Raw genomic sequence first — 19,922 nt, 5'->3', positions numbered from 1 at the left:
AAGGGCTGGGCCCAGTGGGTTCACGCGCGAGTGGGTGGGCGGTGCTCACGCAGGCGGAACGGAGAGGAGCGCAGCGATGCAGGAGAAACCGCGCCCCGCCCGCTTTGCTGTTCCAGACCAGATCTGGAGGAGTGTGGGCAGGCTGGGCGGCCTTGTCGGGTTGGGCTCCCTATTTCTTGCAGGCACAGTGGTTAGCTCATCAGCATCTTAATTAAAGCCCTATAAACACATTTTATGATCGGAACCAGTGTGGCTCTCCAACCACCGACAAGGTGGTGTATAGAGAAACATTGTGTTCTACTGGCTTTGCATTGTTATTGTTTTGAAAGTTCACGCCCACTAGGAGTGCTCCTTGGTGCTCTGTCTCCAGCTCGGTTTCTGTCTTACTAAGAGGATAGATGTACCTTCTAGTTGGTTATTTCTGTTTCCTTTTGTCAAAAGATCATAGTGCCTCCTTGCCTCCTGTTGGTGTGGTGGTCACAAGATCAGCCCCTCCTGTGGGCAAAGCTTGCTTTGAGAGAGTACCCTAGAGCCCTGGTTGCTGTGGAGAGGTGGAGCAGGCAGGCAGTAGTTGACTAAATTTAAGAGAAGCAATTTCATTTCCCCAGATCACCAAGCCTGAATTTCAATGTTGCAGGCAGTCTTTGCTTCCTTTGAAAACTTGGGTAAGGTCTCCAGTGTCCCTTTCCATTCCCGTTCTGGCTCTGGAATAGGAATTTGAACACTATTGACCGTTCATGGTGAAGGTGCATATGTTCAATTCAGATTTTGGTCTTGATCCCTGGATTGGATCGTTGACTCCACCCTGCCAGGAACCAGGCATGTAGCTGTTTATTCTAAGAATTCTTCTTTATTATGCTTTCACTCATTCTTCTTCAGTATTTGGTTACAGGTTTCTTAGGTAGCCCACCCCCATGCCATTCTCAAATGGGATTTACATAAGAATAAATTGGAACATTAATAGAAATGAAGGTTCCCACAGCATCCAGCCAGGGGTTTTGAGTCAACAGGTCTGAATTAGGGCCTAGAAAGGTGTGTTTTGACTAGATTGGAGGTGGCAAAGGAGCAGACAGTCTGTGAGGTTACTTTGAGAGGCAGTCTCTTGGCTCATTTATGTTTGATAGAATTATCTTCCTAACAGTTTACTCCAAAATCATCAGGACAATATAAACGTAAGTGATAGATTAGGGGGGACATGCCAGAGTCATGTGCCCACTGGAAACTCCCATTGAAGATAAACACTGCAATTGTGGAGTGTGACCTCAGGGTCCTGTGGGAATGCTTCATGACTTAGGTTTTTACTTGCTGTGAAGTATATATAAAATCAATCATTTAGGAATTGTAGCAGTAAGAGGTAGACGTTTTAACAGAGATGCTAAATTCCACTTTATTTACAACCCTGGTATAGTGCCGTGTGCCAGCACACAGTAGGTATTTAATGACAGCAGTAGAGGCTTACACCATTGAGATAACACCATGTGAGGCAGACACTCTGACCTCCACTTTTTATGTTTAATGGCAGGGCTGTGAGTGCTAGATGGGCGTGTCCAGCTCTGTTTCAGATTCTTTGATCTTCACCTCTGTTCCAGGTGAACCACCTCTTTGAGTAGAAGGTGATTCTGTCCACAGTTGCGCAGGACTCCATTTCCCATGCAAATTCATTTTCGTTATCCCATTTTGTCTTTAGCCTTCTCAATAATTGTGTTTACTATATTTTGCAGATGGAAAAAATGGAACTCACCGGTAGGATAAATGACTTAGTTAAAAATCATATATTTTGTGAGTTAGAGAACTATGGTTAGACGCTAGAGTTTTCTTCTGATTTACCTTTTGTAGCTGATAATGTGGAGTGTTTTTACAAATGAGTGAGTTGGGGTATGAGGTGGGGAAAACAGGTTCTCATAAGAAGCTGCAGGTCTCTCTTCTGAGAAAACAGTCTGCTGATGCTTAAAGAGCAGTGCAGTGGTCCTTCCAGCCAGTTGTCGTCAGAGATGTCATAAAGAAAAAGTAATGAGACCAAGTGGATAACCCAGACCTGGGAAATGCAGTGATCCCCAAGGAAAGAACAAGGCAGGCCTTTGCCAGTCTGTACCTAAAAGCTCAGGACCCTGTAGAACTCTGAGATGGTATCTTCACGAGGGGACACTGCCTTTTAGGTCTTGCAGAGACCAGGGAGGCTAGAGAGTAGAGACACTTGTGTTGTCCACCAGAGTTGGAGGTTGTGTTGAGGATCATACTTGGAGACACCACTGGGAAGCCCTGTGTGAACAGAACTGAGAATCCACCACCTGAACTCGAATCTGCGTGCAGGTAGTTTGAGTATATGTAAGCACTTAAGAGACAACTTTTCAAGGGTAGGCATTGTTATTATTGTTTTAATGACTGGGAAATCTGAGATTAGAGACCCTAAGGAACTTGCCAGAGGCACCTTGGTTTCTGTGTTCTAGAGCTAGGATTTAAGTCAGGATTGGTTGTTCCCACAGTCCCTGTACTGAGGACTAGCAGCTAGAGCAGATGCCAGAAGCTGTCACAACAAGCTTATCTAGGGCTGAGCTGGTAGAAGAGATCAATGCTCTATAAACTCAATCACCTTGGACTAGAAAAGCAGATAAAGTGTGCTAGTGTGGGAGGTAAAGGGGACAGATGAGTATCAGAAACAGTAGCCCAGAAAGCAGTCTTTCAGTGCAGGCTGGAGGACATCTGCCCCAAACAGAGCAACAGTGTAGACCTTGTTGTTTGTTTATTTCTGTTACTTTAACTTCCTCAAAAACTTGAGATACAACGTAAGAATTTAGTCTTTACAGTTTGACAAAAACTGACAGGACAATAATACCTTACAAAAATGTTTGAAATAAAGTTTTAACTTGGGCTGCCTTGAAACAAAAATTGTCTTGAAAACAAGAAATTTCTATTTGTAGAAAAGGCATTTGTGGGAATTTTAGGTTAGGAAATTTTAGGTTTCTGGTTTTGTTTTTGAGGGAAAATTAACAACAATATGGATATAATACAATTATGAGCAGAACTGTGGTAAATGGGCTAATATTGAAGAAGGAAGATATGAAAGTTATAATTTAACAAATTTGCTAAGTGTATTCTTGAAGCTTGGGAATGAGAGAACTGAGATGTAAAAAATAGAGTGAATGTGAGTCATCAGACCTGAGGTCCACTGGTACAACCAATAATGGGCAGTGGGAGAGAAAGTTAGAATTTGAAGTGGACCAAAGAAAATAAAGTAAAGAAGTACTGTGTAATTAGAAAGGATTGTTCCTAGGGTCTTAGATCAAAGACCAGGTCTGGATCCAACTCTAGGTTTTGATCTAGAAGAAACTTTCAAAGGTGTGACGCAAGATCCTGATGTCAATCCCACTCCCAGGTCTCAGAGCTGAGATTGTCTCAGAGGACACAGCTGCTTTCTCCCGTGTCTACTCGGGTGTGTGGTGTTGGGAAACAGGAAAACCTGCTGTCTTGGAGCATGTGAGCAGCGTTTGTACAGCATAGAAAAAGACTGGAAAGACATTTTCTTTAGGTAATTCCCATTACTGATGTGGTATAAGTGTTTAAATGAGTTTGCCTTTGTGTGTTTAGGAAATACAGATAATGTCAAAGAAGCTAAAGAATGTTCTGGTGAAATGGGGTTAATTAGAGTAGAACAGAGCTGATGTCTCTCTGGCAGAAAGAGCATATGCCCAACACCAGGCATTTACCTGGGAGAACTCCGCATGTCAGATCACACTGTCAGGATTATCATGACAGGGTGTGATGGAGGCTGTGATGGTCTGGATGACTGTGGTCAGTCATATACGGGAAGACATGGGAAAGCTGGTGGGTTAGGAGTCACTCAAGACAGAGGTCAGATCTACATAGGATGCTGCACTCTCTTACTGTAGTCCTGGAGGGTACAGAATGTACAGAGTACATTCCAGGTCATCATCCCACTCTCTTCCTGGCTCCTGAAGTGTGAAGTTGACTTTGAAAACTGCCGTAGAGCTGGGCTAGTGTTTATGGTCACTACTGCTTGTTGTCTCCTGTTTAGAAAGTGGCCACGACCAGCTGTGTTAGTCACTTTTCTTGCCTTCATGAAAACCTGCCTGAGAACACATCCTAAATAAGAAGAAGGGAGACAGCCCACCAAGATAGGAGGCGTGGCCTCAAAAACACAAGGTGATCAACAGGAAGCAGGAAGAGCAGACAGGAAGTAGGGCCTCGCTATAAAACCTATGGTCCACTCCCATTGACCCACTTCCTCCAACAAGCCTCCACCTCCTAAAAGTCCACAGCATTGCCACACAGTGCCACCAGTGGGGAGCCATGTGTTCAAACACGTGGCCCTGGGAGGGATGTTTTTCTTCAGACCTTGTCCTCATGAAACAAAACCACAAATTTCTAAATTTCTGTTAGGTTCCACGTGTACTGTATGACACATACATACATACATACACACAGACACACACACAGACACACACACACACACACACACACACACACACACACATATATAAAACATGCTGCATGACACACACATTTATATAATATGTACTGTTTGACACACACACATATATATAACATGTGCTGTATAGTCTTACCTCCTGAATTTTTCTCATTTAACTTGATTCCACTGCTTCTTTCCAAATACAGTTTTCATATGTGTACACACACACACACACACACACACCACTCACACATATATATGCACACACATGTACACACATGCACATGCCCATGTACTCACACATGCATGCACAAATGCACGTGCACACACACATGTAGGCGGAGTTTCTTTGTGTTTCAGCAGCCACTCCCCCAAATAACCACGCAGAAAGTTATTATTAATTATAAATGCTCGGCCAGTAGCTCAGGTCATTACTAGCTAACACTTTAAATTAACCCGTATTTCTTATCTGCCCTCTGCCACATGGCGGTACCTTCTTTCAACACGACACGTTCATCTGTTTTTCTCTGCGTCTGCTTGAGACTCTCGTCATCCCCTGTCAAGCTGTCCCACCTACATCTCCTGCCTTGCCACCGGCTAGTCAGTTTTTACTAAACCAATCAGAAGGCACCTTGGCAAAGACACATCTTCACAGTGTACAAGAAGATTATTCCATAACACACACACACATTCACATGCACACACATGGACACATACACAAGCACTCACAAACACACACACATAAACATGTATGCACACATGTATACACACACACACACACACACACACACACACATACACGCACAGGCACACACAGACTTAGGTTCTGATACCGAGTTGTTTTGATGACTCCTGGGTTATACCTTTGTCCCCTTATCAAACTTACCTTTAGTCCAGACTAACTATAAATGAGATCCTGTGCTCACTGGGAAAATCATCCACCCTAAGATATTTCTACTCTTGAAAAGGTTTTTAGGTTTGAAAGCTTTTCTTCTTTACCGTAACAATTCATATGAATATCTTTATGAAAAGAGCGTATAAAATACACATATTCAGCTTTAAAGTAATGATGATCCTGTGTCCCCTCCCTCCAGCTGAACTTTATCCGTTTTCCCTCACTCTTCATGTGGCCCTCCTTAGTGGCATCCTCTCCTTCCCCCTACAGAGGTGAACACATTTACACACTCGATGTTCTTGTCCTCCGGATAATTTGAATAGTTCCATTAAGTAAATATATGTCCCTCCCTTCTTAAATCAGGAGCCCAATATGTTCCTAAGTGAATAGATGTGCCTAAGATTATTTAGTTCTGTTTTTTATTTACTTCTTTCTTGCAGCCTTGGGGAGTGAGCTGTGCCCTGTATCAGTTTGGCAAGCACTCTACCACTGAGCTATATTCTCAGTACATTTTTTGCTTTTTATTTTAAGACTGAGTCTCATTAAGTTGCTCAGGCTAACCATGAACTCACTCTGTAGCTCAGGCTTACTGTCCTCAACATCCTAAGTAGCTAGCGTTATAGACTTGCACCACCAGGACTGCCTTAGTTTTACACTTAAATTTCTTTTGAAATTAAGATATAATTGCATCGTTTCCCCTTTCTTCTTTCCAACTCCTCTCATGCACCCCTTCTGTGCTCTCTCAGATTCATGACCTCTATTTCTTTAATTGTTGTTGCATAGGTATGTAAATGCACATACATTCCTAGCTATGTAAATACATCCTGCTCAGTCCATATAAAGTTACTTGTGTGCAGATAATTTCAGCTGACCATTTGGTATTGGAGAGCCAGTTTGGGGGCTCTTCCCTGGGGAAACTTTGTCCTGCTCTCAGCACTCCTTAGTTGGCTGTAGTTCTTTGTCTAGGGTTGAAGCCCCATGAGATCTCCCTCTTCCATGTTAGCGTGTATAGTGGTATTGTCTTTGTTCAGTTCTTGTTGAGGCAGCCAGGCTGATGAGATTTCATGGGTGTAGCTTCTGTGACATTTCTAGGAGATGAAATTTCACAGTGTAATATAAATGCAATCTAGAGTGTGCACTTTTCCAAAAGCAAAATATTTTGTTCGCCTGATCTCCTCACGCACTCTTGGTGTCGTAGAGAGTGTTGTAACGTAGCGTGCGGCCTCATCATTTTCTCAGCCCACCTGTACTGACATGTGAGCATGAGTTCCTGTGTTTCTTCATGTTCATGAGTTCCACTCTATGCCTGTTTGTCCTTTGCCCATTCTGTTTTTTTCAATCTTCTTGATTTTCTGAATTCTTTATGTATCTTTTTTGTGCAGATCCTATTTTGTGATATGACTTTTTATGTTTAAATATCGTAACATTAATCAATATTCCCCTTTATGGTTTGTGATTATTTTTTAACTTTCTTTTTATTTATTCTTTGTGTCTTTTACATCATGCCTCCCAATCCTACCCACCTCTCTCCTCCTCCCCAGAATAAAATAAAACAAAATTTAAGAGAAAAAAGGAGAAAGAGAAAGGAAAAATCTTGTCATGGAAGCTGCAGTATGATGCAGTAAAGCCACACAGTAAACCCCTTTATCCATACATTTTACATGCAGGTGTTCATTGCAAAGAATTATTTGTCTGATTTGAGGACCCTGGTCTCTGCTACACCATTGATTCTGGGCCCTCAATGGAACTCTTCCTGGACATCCTGTTGCTGCCCTGTGTCATGGAGGTCCTGTAGCCCTGGGTCCACAGGACCAGCACTCCCCTCCAGGGTGGTTGCAGGGTTGGTCAGCCTGCCAGCCCTCCCTTGTCCTCACCACCAGGGTGAGCTCTTCTGCATTATCCTGGCTAGTTCACCCCTTGCAGTCATGAGCAAGGGGCGGGGCCAGTTCTCCTGCTTTCACATCCTCAGGGTCAGGATCTCCCACACCTGCACTTTCAGGGCCAGCTCTACTGTGTTGTCCAGGTGAGGTGTAGGGGCCACTCTTCCAAGTGCTGCAGCTGATGAGGGGCAGGGCCAGCTCTACTGTGTTGTCCAGGTGAGGTGTAGGGGCCACTCTTCCAAGTGCTGCAGCTGATGAGGGGCAGGGCCAGCTCTACTGTGTTGTCCAGGTGAGGTGTAGGGGCCACTCTTCCAAGTGCTGCAGCTGATGAGGGATAGGGACAGCTTTCTCACTTTTATGACCTCAGGGCCAGCTCTTTCACCTGCCTCAGGTATTGATGGGTGGTGTGGGGGGGAAGGGCATGGCAGATAAGTGGGGTGTGGCCACCTGTCCCACTCTCAGCCTTCGGGCTATCTTACCCGAGCCTATACCAACAGGGTCAGCTCTACTGTGCTGCCTAGGCATGGAGCAGGGCCCACTTTCCTGAGTGCTACAGCTGGTAAGGGGGAGGGTCAGCTCGCTCATCTGTCACAGGCAGTAAGGGGCAAAGGGTCAGGGGGGCATCTTTGCCCCACCCACACCTCTGCATGACAGATTTGTAGTGGGGACAGCTCTCCCACACACATAACTTCCGGGCTGACTCACCCACACCTCTTCCAGCAGAGCTGGCTCTGTTGTGTTGCCCAGTTGAGGTGCAGGGCCTGCTCTCCTGAGTGTTGCAGCTGGTGGGGTCAGAGACAGCTCTCCTGAGCTTATGACCTCAGGGCCAACTCTCCCACCTGGCTTAGGCATTGATGGGGACATCTCTCCCCCGCCCATGCTGCCACAAGACAAATGAGTAATGGGACAGCTCTCCCATGCTCACAACTTTGGGGCTGGCTCACCCACATCTCATGGTTTGTGATTTTTTATAGCATAAGAAATTTTCCCATATCTGAAAGTTTAAACATAATCTCTTACTTGATTTTAAATGATTGCACTTACTTTTTTCAGTATTTTTTTATTGTAAAATATATATAACACAATTTTACCATTTTAATCATTTTAAGTGTTTGACTCAGTGACACTAAATACTCATATTGTGCATCACCACATCCATTTTAAATTAATTGTACAGCCTGGGCTACAGAGTGAGCTCCAGGAAAGGCACAAAGCTCACACAGAGAAACCTTGTCTCGAAAAACCAAAAAAAAAAAAAAAAAAAAAATTAATTGTAAAACTGAAACTCCTCACCTGTTAAGCACACTTCCCCATCCATTCTCCTCTCAGCCCCTTAAGACTAACATTGGATTTTCTTTCTCTGTGATTTTGACTACCATAGGTGCTTCATATAAATGCAATGTTATGTTTTGTAATTGACTTGTTCACTTGATTCTTTTCTATGCTTAATTAGATTTTAGCATATGTCAGAATTCTCTTCCCTTGTAAAGACAAGTGATGTTTCATTGTGCATATACAATGAGCAAAACAATACATATACAATGTACAAACAAAATATACAGCATATTTTGTTTATTCTTCCATCAGTAGATAGGCATTGGGTTGTTTCCATGCTTTTGCTATTTGTTGTAAATGTTTCTGTAAAAATTGATGTGCAAATTGTTTTTGAGACCTCATGTCTTATATTTTTTTCTTTAGGAAAGGATAATCTTAGGCCCTTTATTTTTATAAATTATAGAATTATCTGGGTGTTGGGGGGGTGTCTCATCCTGAGGGCACCACTTCCTTTAGTCTATGTCTCCTTACCTCTTTCAGTACAAACCTTGGCTCCAACATAAATTTTCTGAGGCTTTTTTTTTCTCCTCAAACTGTATGTTTTCTATTTCTTTTTGCCCTACTTGCGCTTTTTATTGTAGATCTGCACAAGAGTGATCACAAATACCATGTGACATATCAATAGCAGACTGTCTTGAAATCTCCTCTGCCAATAAAATTAGTCTAAAACTTTTCAATTTAGTTTGAGGCAGATTTTTAGGACAAGGGCAAAAATTAGCCACATTCTTTGCCAAAATAACGTAAGAGTGATCTCTAGCCTAGTTGCTAATATTATCCCCCAACGCCTTGAAACCTCTTGAGCTGGCCTGTAGCCAGAGGCTTTTCTGCATCCAGTCCAGTCCTTCAGCCACTTGTAAAATAGTTGCTCAGAGGCTTATATTAATTATAAATGTTTGGCTGATGGCTCAGGCTTATTACTAGCTAGCTCTTATATCTTAATTAACCCATTTCAGTCTGCTGGCATGTTGTTCCTTGGGCAGCTGACTGGCTGGCGTCTCTCTTGACTCTGCCCTTCTTTTTCCCTGTATTCAGTTTGGCTTTCCCACCTAGCTATGTTCTACTTTTCCATAGGCCAAAGCAGCTTTATTCTCAACCAATAAAAGCAACACATATTCGCAGCACACAGAAGGACATCCCACATCACTGGGCCTCCACGGTCCACACAGCTCTCACACTACTGTCTTCTAAGTTCCTACTAGCATGTCCCATTAAGTCCCACTTACTGTGTTCAACCACTTTCCTAATCCGAAGTCCAAAGTTTTCCACATTCCTCCACAAAACAACATGTTCTAATCCGTTATAACAATAGCCCACTCCCTGGTACCAACTTCTTAGTTACTGTTCTGTTGCTGTGGAGAGACAACATGAATGACCAAGGCAGCTTACAGAAGAAAGAGCATATGAGGGTGAGTCCATGACCATCACGGTGGGGAGCACAGTGGCAGGCAGGCATGGTGCTGGAGCAGTAGCTGAGGTCTTAGAACTTTATCCACAAGAAGGCAGAGGAAGAGCCAAGTGGTGTGGACTTTTAAAACCTCAAATGCCACCCCCCAGTGACATACCTCCTCCAACAAGGCCACAGCTCCTACTCTTCCCCAAACATTTCCACCAACTGTAGACCAAGTATTCAAATGTAAGAGCCTGTTGGGACCATTCTCATTCAAACTACCACACACTGCTTTCATTTATTTTGAGTGGATAAACAGAAATATAATTGTTGGATCATTTGGTAATTTTTTGACAAAGTACTATTCTGCTTTATAGCACCTGTATCATTTACACTCTCACTAACAATGCACTCAAGTTAATCTTTCAAACACTTTTTTTCTGTAATTTTCAACATTTTTGGTAATCCTTTTTCATAGGTGTTTTTAATTTCATTTAATGTGTGTGGATATTTTGTCTATATGTATATCTGTACACTACATGCATGTGTGGTGCCTAAGGAGGCCAGAAGATGGTATCAGATTCCATGGTACTGGAGTAACAGATGGTCGTGAACTACCATGTGGGTGCTGGGAGTCGAACCCAGGTTCTCTGGAAGAGCAGTCAGTGTTCTAACTGCTGAGCCACCTCTCCAGCTCCCACCTTTTGTGTTTGTTTGTTTTGTTTTGTCTTAAGCTGTTCTAAAGACTATGGCTCTTTGCTTTGATTTTCACTAAATTGTTGAATTTCCCCTGTCATCTGGTTATGTAAGAGTATTATTTAATTGCCAAAAATATGAAAATTATCTAGTTTTAGGTGTTTGTTGAACTTACTAGATTTTTTTTATCCATATATTTCATCAAGTAGGAAGTTTAGTTACTATTTTTCAATTGATCTTTCTAATTCCTACAGTGTATTTTCTGGCACACCTGATGGTGTTCTTAGGTTTCTTAGGCTGTATTCACTTTTTAAAATCATCTTTCTTTTTGTGTATATATGCATGTATCTGAGGTTTTTTTGTTTTTGTTTTTGTTTTTTTTTTTTGTGTGTGTGTATGTGTGTGTGTGTAGGCCAGAGGTTGATGTCAGGCTGGTTCCTCAATCACTCTCCATCTTATTAATTTTTTTTTCTATGGTTTTTCCAGACAGGGTTTCTCTGTGTAGCTTTGCGCCTTTCCTGGAACTCACTCTGTAGCCCAGGCTGGCCTCGAACTCACAGAGATCCACCTGCCTCTGCCTCACAAGTGCTGGGATTAAAGGCATGTGCCACCACCACCCGGCTTTCCATCTTATTTTTTGAGACAAGGGTCTCTCATGAAACCTGGAAGTCAATCTGGCTGTCAAGACCCAGGCATCCCCTGGTCTCTGCCTCCCATCCCGGGGACATAGCGTGTACCAGTGTACAGGGTTTACATGGCGCTCAGGTCTTCATGGCTTCCTAGCACATACTTCGCCAACTAAGTCACTCTCAAGACCCCCTTTTCTATCTTTGTTCTTTAGACAGCGTAATTAAAAACTGACCTATTTTCAGTATTTTTTTAATTTTTTTCCTTGCTCAAATCTGCTTTTAAACCCTTCCAGTAAATTTTCATTTCACTTATACTTTCCAGCTATGGAATCTGTTTCCTTTTAAGTTTCTTGTCTCTACTGACATTTGCACTGCATTCCTTCTATCGTTAAAATAATAATAGCTCTTATGTTTGCCTGTGTACTTACTTTAGCTGAGATACTTACTTTTCATACAGCACTGACTTGCTGTATTCCAGCTACAGTGCTCCTGCTGACGTTTACTTAACATGCTGCATGTCTGCGGTACCGTGAGAAAGCTTTTAACTCATTCTCCAGCAGACCTGTCACCTTATCTTTCTCTGGGAGGATTGTTGTGTTTTGTTTTGGTTTTCTTTTAAACAAGTCACACTTTCCTGTTTGTGTGCCTTGCGATGTGCTGAGAAGTGGACCTCTAAATCAAATACATGCTAATTATAGAAGTCATATTCGGGCTGCCCCCCATGGTTTGCTATTGAAAAAAAAAAGTTAGCCAGGTGGTGGTGGCGCACGCCTTTAATCCCAGAACTCAGGAGGCAGAGGCAGGCGGATCTCTGTGAGTTCAAAGCTAGTGTGGTCTAGAGAGAGTTCCAGGACAGGCAGGGCTACACAGAGAAACCCTGTCTCAGAAAAGCAAAACAAAAATAAAATAAGATAAAGTAAAATAAGTTGTTTTAATTGTTGTGTCGAGTGTGAACTACAAACTTAAGGCGCCTCGTGTCTTTCCCGGCTTGCCATCTTTTTTTGGTCATGGGAAGTGGTCACTTTCCCCTGTGTACCCCATGGCTTTTGAATGCCCTCTGACTTTGCAGAGGACAGAAGGAGAAACGGGAAGTGGGGTGAGGTAGCAGTCCTTTGAGACCTTTGGAAGTTGTGGTGATTCAAATGAAAATGGCACCCGTTAGGCCCATAGTAAGTGGCACCATTAGGAGTGTCAGGGTCTGTGAAACCGGGAATAACCCACCAGAAGACCAAGTTCGAGCAAACAAAATTTGTTGAAAAAGGCTGATATATCAGGAAGGCGGCTGGTGTCAGGATGCAGACTGCGTCCTCAAGGCAGGGGAGAGCAAGCACTTTAAAGGAAAAATCTGCAAATCGTAACAGAACATGGGAGACGTGGTTAGGGACTTTCCAGGGTGGTGGACCCCAACCTATTAGGGAGCCTCTGGGGTTTATGATTCTGCCTTAGCTTAGAGCCATCCACTCAGGAGAGGGTGGAGCTTTTGTGGTTAGGCTGTCTCCTGGGCATTTGGGGTTAAGCCATTTCCTAGAAATCTGAGATAAAACAAGTTTTAGGGGGTAGTCATCTCCCTCTGTTGACGCGGTGTTCTAGGTGAAAATGGAGTCCCTCTTGCTAAGTTGGACTGAACAGGAGGTGTGACTTTGTAGGAGTAGGTGTGGCCTTGTAGGAGGAAGAATTTCACTAGTGGGTGGGTTTCAAGGTTTCAGATGCTCCAGCCAGGCCCAGTGTGTGGCACTCTCTTCCTGCTGCCTGCCAATCCAGCTGTAGAACAGTCAGCTACCTCTCTGGCACAATGTCTGCCTGCACACCCCCATGTTTCTCACCGTGATGATGGACTAAACATCTGAACTGTAAGCCAGCCCCACTTAAATGTTTTCCTTTATAAGAGTTTCTATGGACCGGGTGGTTGTGGTGCACGCCTTTAATCCCAGCTCTCAGGAGGCAGAGGCAGGTGGATCTCTGTGAGTTCGAGGCCAGCCTGGTCTACAAAGTGAGTTCTAGGACAGCCACGGCGGTTATACAGAGAAACCTGTTTTAAGAAAGTAAAAAAAAAAAAGAGTTGCCGTGGTCATGATGTTTTTTTCACAGCAATAGAAACCCCAACTAAGACAGAAGTCTTCATGAGCCACAGTGAGAGAGCTTTCAACAATAGCTTCCTGGTTGTGGGTACCCTTCCATGATCAAAGCTACCCTCAACAGTGAGAATATAGATACCAAATTTTGAAGAACAAAGTCCTTATTGTCCTTCCTGGTTCTAACCTGCACACACTATTCCAGGAAATGGGGCTGGGAGAAGGATATGAGGTGGATATCTGCTTCTGAGTGAAGAGCGAACATTGCCTGAAATTAACTGCAGTTGCTGCCTCAACTTTGCATGCCTTCAGGAGACCCCAGTGCTCCCAAATTTTCCCTACTCATCTCCTTGTTCTACTACAAAAGGTCAAGACTTTTCCTTCCTTCCTTCCTTCCTTCCTTCCTTCCTTCCTTCCTTCCTTCCTTCCTTCCTTCCTTCCTTCTTTCTTTTTCTTTCTTTCTCTCTTTCTCTCTCTCTCCCTCCCTCCCTCCCTCCCTCCCTCCCTCCCTTCTTCCCTCTCTCCTCCCTCCTTCCTTCCCTTCTTTCTTTTTCTAATTTTCTATTCTTGCCAGGCCATGGTGGCACACACCTTTAATCCCAGCACTTGGGAGGCAGAGGCAGGTGGATCTCTGTGAATTCGAGTCCAGCCTGCTCTGCAGAGTGAGTTCTAGGACATCCAGGATTACACAAAGAAACTCTGTCTCAAAAAAAAACCCCAAAAAACCAAATAAACAAACAAACAAACAAATAAATAAATGTTTTCCTGTTCTCTTTATTTTGTATGTGTGCTTGGGGAGGGAGAGATGGTATTAAGGATTCAGCCTAGGGTGTTGCACATTCTAGGTAAGTGTTCTACTACTGAGCTATGTCCTAAATCCTTATTTATTTATTATTCTCTCATATACTATATCCCGACTGCAGTTTCCCCTCCCTCCTCTCCTCCCAGGCCCTCCCTACTACCTTCCTTCCCCCCCAGATCCACTTCTCTATTTCCCTTCAGAAGAGGGTGGGCCTCCTAGGGATTGTCCTTGTCTTTTAGTTATAGTTTTAAAAATAATCACTGAATATTGAACATTAGCAGATTTGCTAATGAATAATTTTTGTCATGCATTCAAACAATATGATTTTTCTTTAAATTATTAGGATGTTTCAGTACATTACTGAATCTCTATTAAAGTCATCTGTTGACCCTACAATAAAGCTAGGCTACTCAGTGTTACCTTTTGAAATACATTGCTGATCCTGTTAATCCTTTGATTAAGATATTTACAAAGAAGTTTATAGTGAATTTCTTTCCTTGTACTTTCTTTATTTGACTTTAGTATTAAACTGTCAAGATTATATTAAGGTTATAAAATGAGTAGAGGCTATTTATTTTTCTATTATTTTTATCAGTTAATATAAAATAATGATCCAGTTCCAGGAAACTAGTCTATTAAATCACCCTAAACTGCTGTCTCTAAAATAAGATTTTGAACTGTTGGTCCAATTTCTGTATTGGTTATAGAGCAATTAGTGCTTTCTCTTTCTCCTAGAGTCACTTCTAGTAATTCATGCCTTTCTTAGAACCTGTCCATTCATTCACACAGCACAATTGCTCTTAGTTTCTATTATTTTTCTTGGTTTAAAGTCTTTTTTTTTATTTGTGTGTCTTATCTCTAATTATTCAGTGTCTTTTTTTCTGCTGTATTTACCTAATTTCTGTGCATCTCTTACTTTTTTAGACATATTCTTTTTTTTTTTTTTTTTTTGGGTTTTTCGAGACAGGGTTTCTCTGTGTAGCTTTGCGCCTTTCCTGGAACTCGCTTTGGAGACCAGGCTGGCCTCGAACTCACAGAGATCCGCCTGGCTCTGCCTCCCGAGTGCTGGGATTAAAGGCGTGCGCCACCACCGCCCGGCTCTTTTATTCTTTTTTAACTTGAAAAATGTAAGATACACCCAAATTGTCCATTACATATATACACATATACATATAATATAGTATATCTATATAGATATATATGGCTATAGATTTTCTCTAAGTGGCAATTTTGTTTCTAATATATGTTGATGTAATTTATTCTCTTTGGGTATTAATTAACTATCCACAACAGTATCGACTTTCCTAAACTACAGCTTATTAACTGTGTGCTTGGGTTATTCTAGTCAGAATGTTTGTTGTTTAGGAGCAATGCCTTCTGTGGTAACAGACGTTCCATACTTGCAGTGGTCCAATGTGAGCAGACATAGGCCAGTGTGGCTGCTGAACATGTTAAGTAGGGCAAACGACAGTAAGGAACCAAATATTTAATGCATTTAAGTTTAATTCTGTAAAGTTAAATAGTCACATATGGCTACTGGCTGCAATGTAAAGCATTCATGCTACCAAATACCCATCGTTTGAATTGTTTTTATGTTTAGATTTTATTATTTTTTTACATTTTGTGTGTTTGAATCTTTGCCCGAATGCATATCTGTGCACCACATGCATGAAGTACCTGCAGAAGTCAAAGAGAGTGTCAGATCCTCTGGCCTGGAGTCACAGATGGTTGTGAGCTGCTATTTGGGTGTTGGGAACAGAACCCAGGTCCTCTTCAGCAGCCAGTGCTCTGAACTGCTGACTGTGACTTCAAATGACTGTATATTTCACATAAAATACCTGTGCCACAATTTATTTACAGTATCTCGCAATTAGGCCCTTAGATTATTTCTAATTTGTCACCATATAAATAATGTTGTTATGAATCTCTTATAAATACATGTGCATAGTTCTGATAATTTCCTTAGAATCGATTCCAGGAAATGGAATTGTTCGGAGCAAAAATTATATGTATTTTTAACTTTTTATTAATTCCAACACTGACTGAGTATATCTATAATGTGTATATATGTGCATGTGAGCACACACACACACACACACACACACACACACACACACACACTTACCAGAAAGGTTTATTTCTTTCCTTTTCTTTTTTTTTTTCCTTTGTTTTTTGAGACAGGGTTTCTCTGTGTAACAGCTCTAGCTGTCCTGGAACTCACTCTGTAGACCAGGCTGGCTTTGAAGGTGTATTTCTTGCTTGGAAGACGGAGCTTTTCCTTGTATCCCTATCAGGAATTTGAACTTCATTTTGCATTAGTTTCTTTCTTTTTCTGTTGAGGTATGTATACACACAGTGCTCTCAGTGTGAAGTCACGAGCAAGCAAACACACAGAGATTTATGGTCGCTGACAGATTTGGGATGATTTATGGAATTTTGCTTCCAAATAAAAATAAATCAAAATCCTGCTAAGTGATTTCCTTATCTTTCCCAGGCTCCGAGGCTGCAGGATTGGCATTGCCGCTTTGAACGCTGTTCCTCAGTAGCATTAGCGCAGCAGAAGTACCTAATCACTATGCATTGGCGCTTTGAGACGCACCTAGTACATGATCTCTTTATAGCCCATGGCTCTGCTCCTGCTCTACAATTCCTCTTCATGAATTAACTTTCTGTTCTGTCTCCTCAGCTCCCCCAGCCTCTCTGTGGAACCGCTGTTACTTTGGAGGCGTTCTCAGCATTTAAGCAGACAGAGGGTCCTTCACTAGAAATTCAAGTTCTATCATTAGACAGACTTCAAAGAAAAGTAACAGTCCCTTTACATTTGTGTTGCCAAGATACGGTTTCCTAGGCACCATGTATTTTCTCTAAAATATTTCTAGCATACTCAGAGCTGGTTATCTCTCCTGGTTTAATATTTGCTGAACAGATAGAATATATATATTTTTCTCTACAAAGTTTAAGTTAAGAAAATTAGTAACACATTCTGATAGTATTTCTGTTATATAATAATGATTATTTGCTCTGTTTGTTCTAATTTTTTTAAATTTCCCTTTCTGCATATCAAAATTCAATAGCTGAGTACCAGCTTCTAGTGGCTTAGAAATATCACATAAGATTAGAATTTCTCTGCTTAGAATACAAAATCCAGTATGCAAAAACTTGAAAGAACATGTTTGTTTCTTTGTCCGTTTTCTGTTGCTGTGACAGAAAACCTGAGACTGGATGATTTTTTTGAAGAAAAGAGATTTATTGTGACTCACTCTCTTAAGGTGGGTAAGCACATGGTCACATGACTCGTGTCTAATGAGGATCCTAACATGGCAGAAAACTGAAGGGCAAGGAGCTGTCCAGAGAGACAGCACGTCAGGGCAGCTTCACTCTTCTTTCCTGTTTTGATCAACTCTCATTCCTCCCCTCCATTTTCTCCCCTTTCTATCCCTCAGCCCTTTTCCCTGGCAGCGTCTCGTGCTCTGTTTTTAAACCTACCAAGTCCATTTAGTGCGCCTGTGTGCGCATGGGTAAGGACCATCTGTTGGAATGGGGGTGGCCTCTCAGAGCCCACATCTCTAAAAGAGAACCGACTCTCCCTCTCCCAGCAGCCATCATTTGCCAGTAGATCCTCAGCTGGGAGTGGGACTTCATGAGTCCCCGCCCCCATGCATGCCGGGATCCCGCTGACTTGATCTTGTGCAGGTCTTGTACGTGCAGTCATGGCTGCTGTGAGTACGGTATGCAAGGACCCTGTCATGTCTGGCAGATACTGTTTGCTGCATCCAGGTCTTACAATCCTCCCTGCCTCTCTGCTCTAACCTGAGCCCAGTGTACTATAGATGTCCCATTTAGAGCTAAGAACTCTGTAAAGTCTCATTCTCTGAGTAATGACCAATTGTGGGTCTCTGGATTAATTACCACCTACTGCAAAAAGAAGTTTCTCTGATGAAGATTGAAATAGGCACTGATTTTTGGATATAAAGGTAAGAACTTAAGGGACAGTTTATTACTTTGTGCATTTAGCAGGAGAATAATAAGTCCTCCCCTAAGTCAGGCACAGGTTTGGTCCAGTGCCTGGTTACCAGGTCTGGGTTCTGTCTGGAGTGGGCGTTACATCTGATCAAAAAAAGTGGCTGGTTGCTCCCGTGACATTCATGCCGCTGTTGCGCCAGTGAGAAACTATTGCCTGGTGGTGGTTATTGTAGCTCACACAGTTCACAGCTGGCTAAGACTCTTGATTACTTTGCTTCCCTGTTAGTGTACGTAGAACCTTCCAGCTCCATGAAAGCTAGCCAGAGATGAAGATTCCAGGTTGGTACCAGCTTGATTTCTTTACAACTTATGACTCAAGTATGTGGTGATTTCAGTAATAATGGCTTCCCATTAACTTCTGTAGAGTAAATAATGGAACAGGAGGATTAATGGAGTAGTACATTGGGGCATAGGGGAGGGGAGGGGGTATGGGAAGGGATTACTAACATTAAAGACTTTTGAAACAGGTTTTTTTCCAACATAATTTTTTATTGCTTATCTGGGAATTATACACAATGTACCCTGAGCACACTTGCTTCCCAGTCTTCCCAGGTCCACCCTCCCCCGCCTTTGTACCCTCTCCAAAAAGAGAAAATGAATACACCAAGTCCAATTTGTGTTACCCGTCTTCTCATTGGAGCATGGTCAAACTCCCAGTGGCCTGCACCGTAAAGAAAACTGAGTCCTTTCCTGTGCCCCTGCCGGAAGCCGTCAGCTGTGAAGAGCTACACTTCAGCATTTTATCACAGTTTTTAAAGGCTCTCTTCAATGGCTTCCTGTCTAGACTGGTTCTTTCAGGGGTGGGGGCGGGGGAGAGGTTGTCTTCAGTGTCTCTCACTCTCAGCTGTGAGTCTGCAGTCATCGATGCCACTGCAGAAGAAGCGTCCTTGTCCGTAAGGAAGGGCCAGCACCAGCACTTTTCCAGTCCTCCCCTGCTGTGATTCATCTAGTCCTGCAGAGCGGAACTTAGTGCACTCTTCTGAGAACTCACCGAGTCCTTCAAGAAAGACGACAACATGTTCACAAGAGTTTTCATGACCTTATCACTTCCTAATGGTCCCTCCACCTCTCCATGGGAAGCAATTTCAACATGTCTCATAGGGAACAGAGCATATTCAAACCATAGCCAGGTGGTTCTCTGCTGCTGAGCATCTGTCCATCTCCACCATAGTGAAACGCTTTCCCTACCTGGCTCGCTTCCGACACCTGTTTCCTTTCTTTTTCTCTTTTGAGGCTTGAATACTGTTTGGGGAATTGATTCTAAGTTTAGTTTAAGAAAACATTCAAGAAGGCAGAAATCTGATGAGGACAAATCTTGGTTTAGGGCGGGCACAGGAGGTAGCTCAGTGCTAGAGTGCTTGTTTAGCACACTAAAAGCCCCAGATTTCATACCCACTACTGCAAAAACAAACAAACAAACAAACAAACAAACAAGCAAGGTCAGACTTACCTATGTCATCCACTTCTGCCCTGCAAAGGCAGAGCCAGGACCGACAAACAGGAAACATGCACTGATCTTTTCTCTTCCATATTCCTGATACCCACTGTGGTGGTTTGAAAGAAAATTGTCCCCAGTGGGAGTGGACCTATTAGGAGGTGTGGCTTTGTTGGAGTGGGTGTGGCTTTGCTGGAGGAAGTATGTCTCTGTGGAGGTGGGATTTGAGGTCTCATATATGCTCAAGATACTGTCCAGTGTTTCTTGTGATACTTCCTGTTGCCTGCAAGCCAGGATATAGGACTCTCAGCTACTCCTCCAGCACCATGTCTGCCTGCA

At 42.7% G+C, this 19,922-nt stretch overlaps 1 protein-coding gene across 2 annotated transcripts in view; it reads left to right on the top strand.

The window, feature by feature from the left end:
• Window positions 1-19,922, top strand: part of Atl1 (atlastin GTPase 1) — an 80,096-nt gene that overhangs the window by 16,982 nt on the left and 43,192 nt on the right. The window lies entirely within an intron of this gene.

Source organism: Peromyscus californicus, unplaced genomic scaffold, assembly GCF_007827085.1.
Source record: "Peromyscus californicus insignis strain IS unplaced genomic scaffold, ASM782708v3 Scaffold_15__1_contigs__length_86483966, whole genome shotgun sequence".
NCBI classification, from domain to species: Eukaryota; Metazoa; Chordata; class Mammalia; order Rodentia; family Cricetidae; genus Peromyscus; species Peromyscus californicus.
This window is presented reverse-complemented; position numbering and strand designations above follow the sequence as displayed.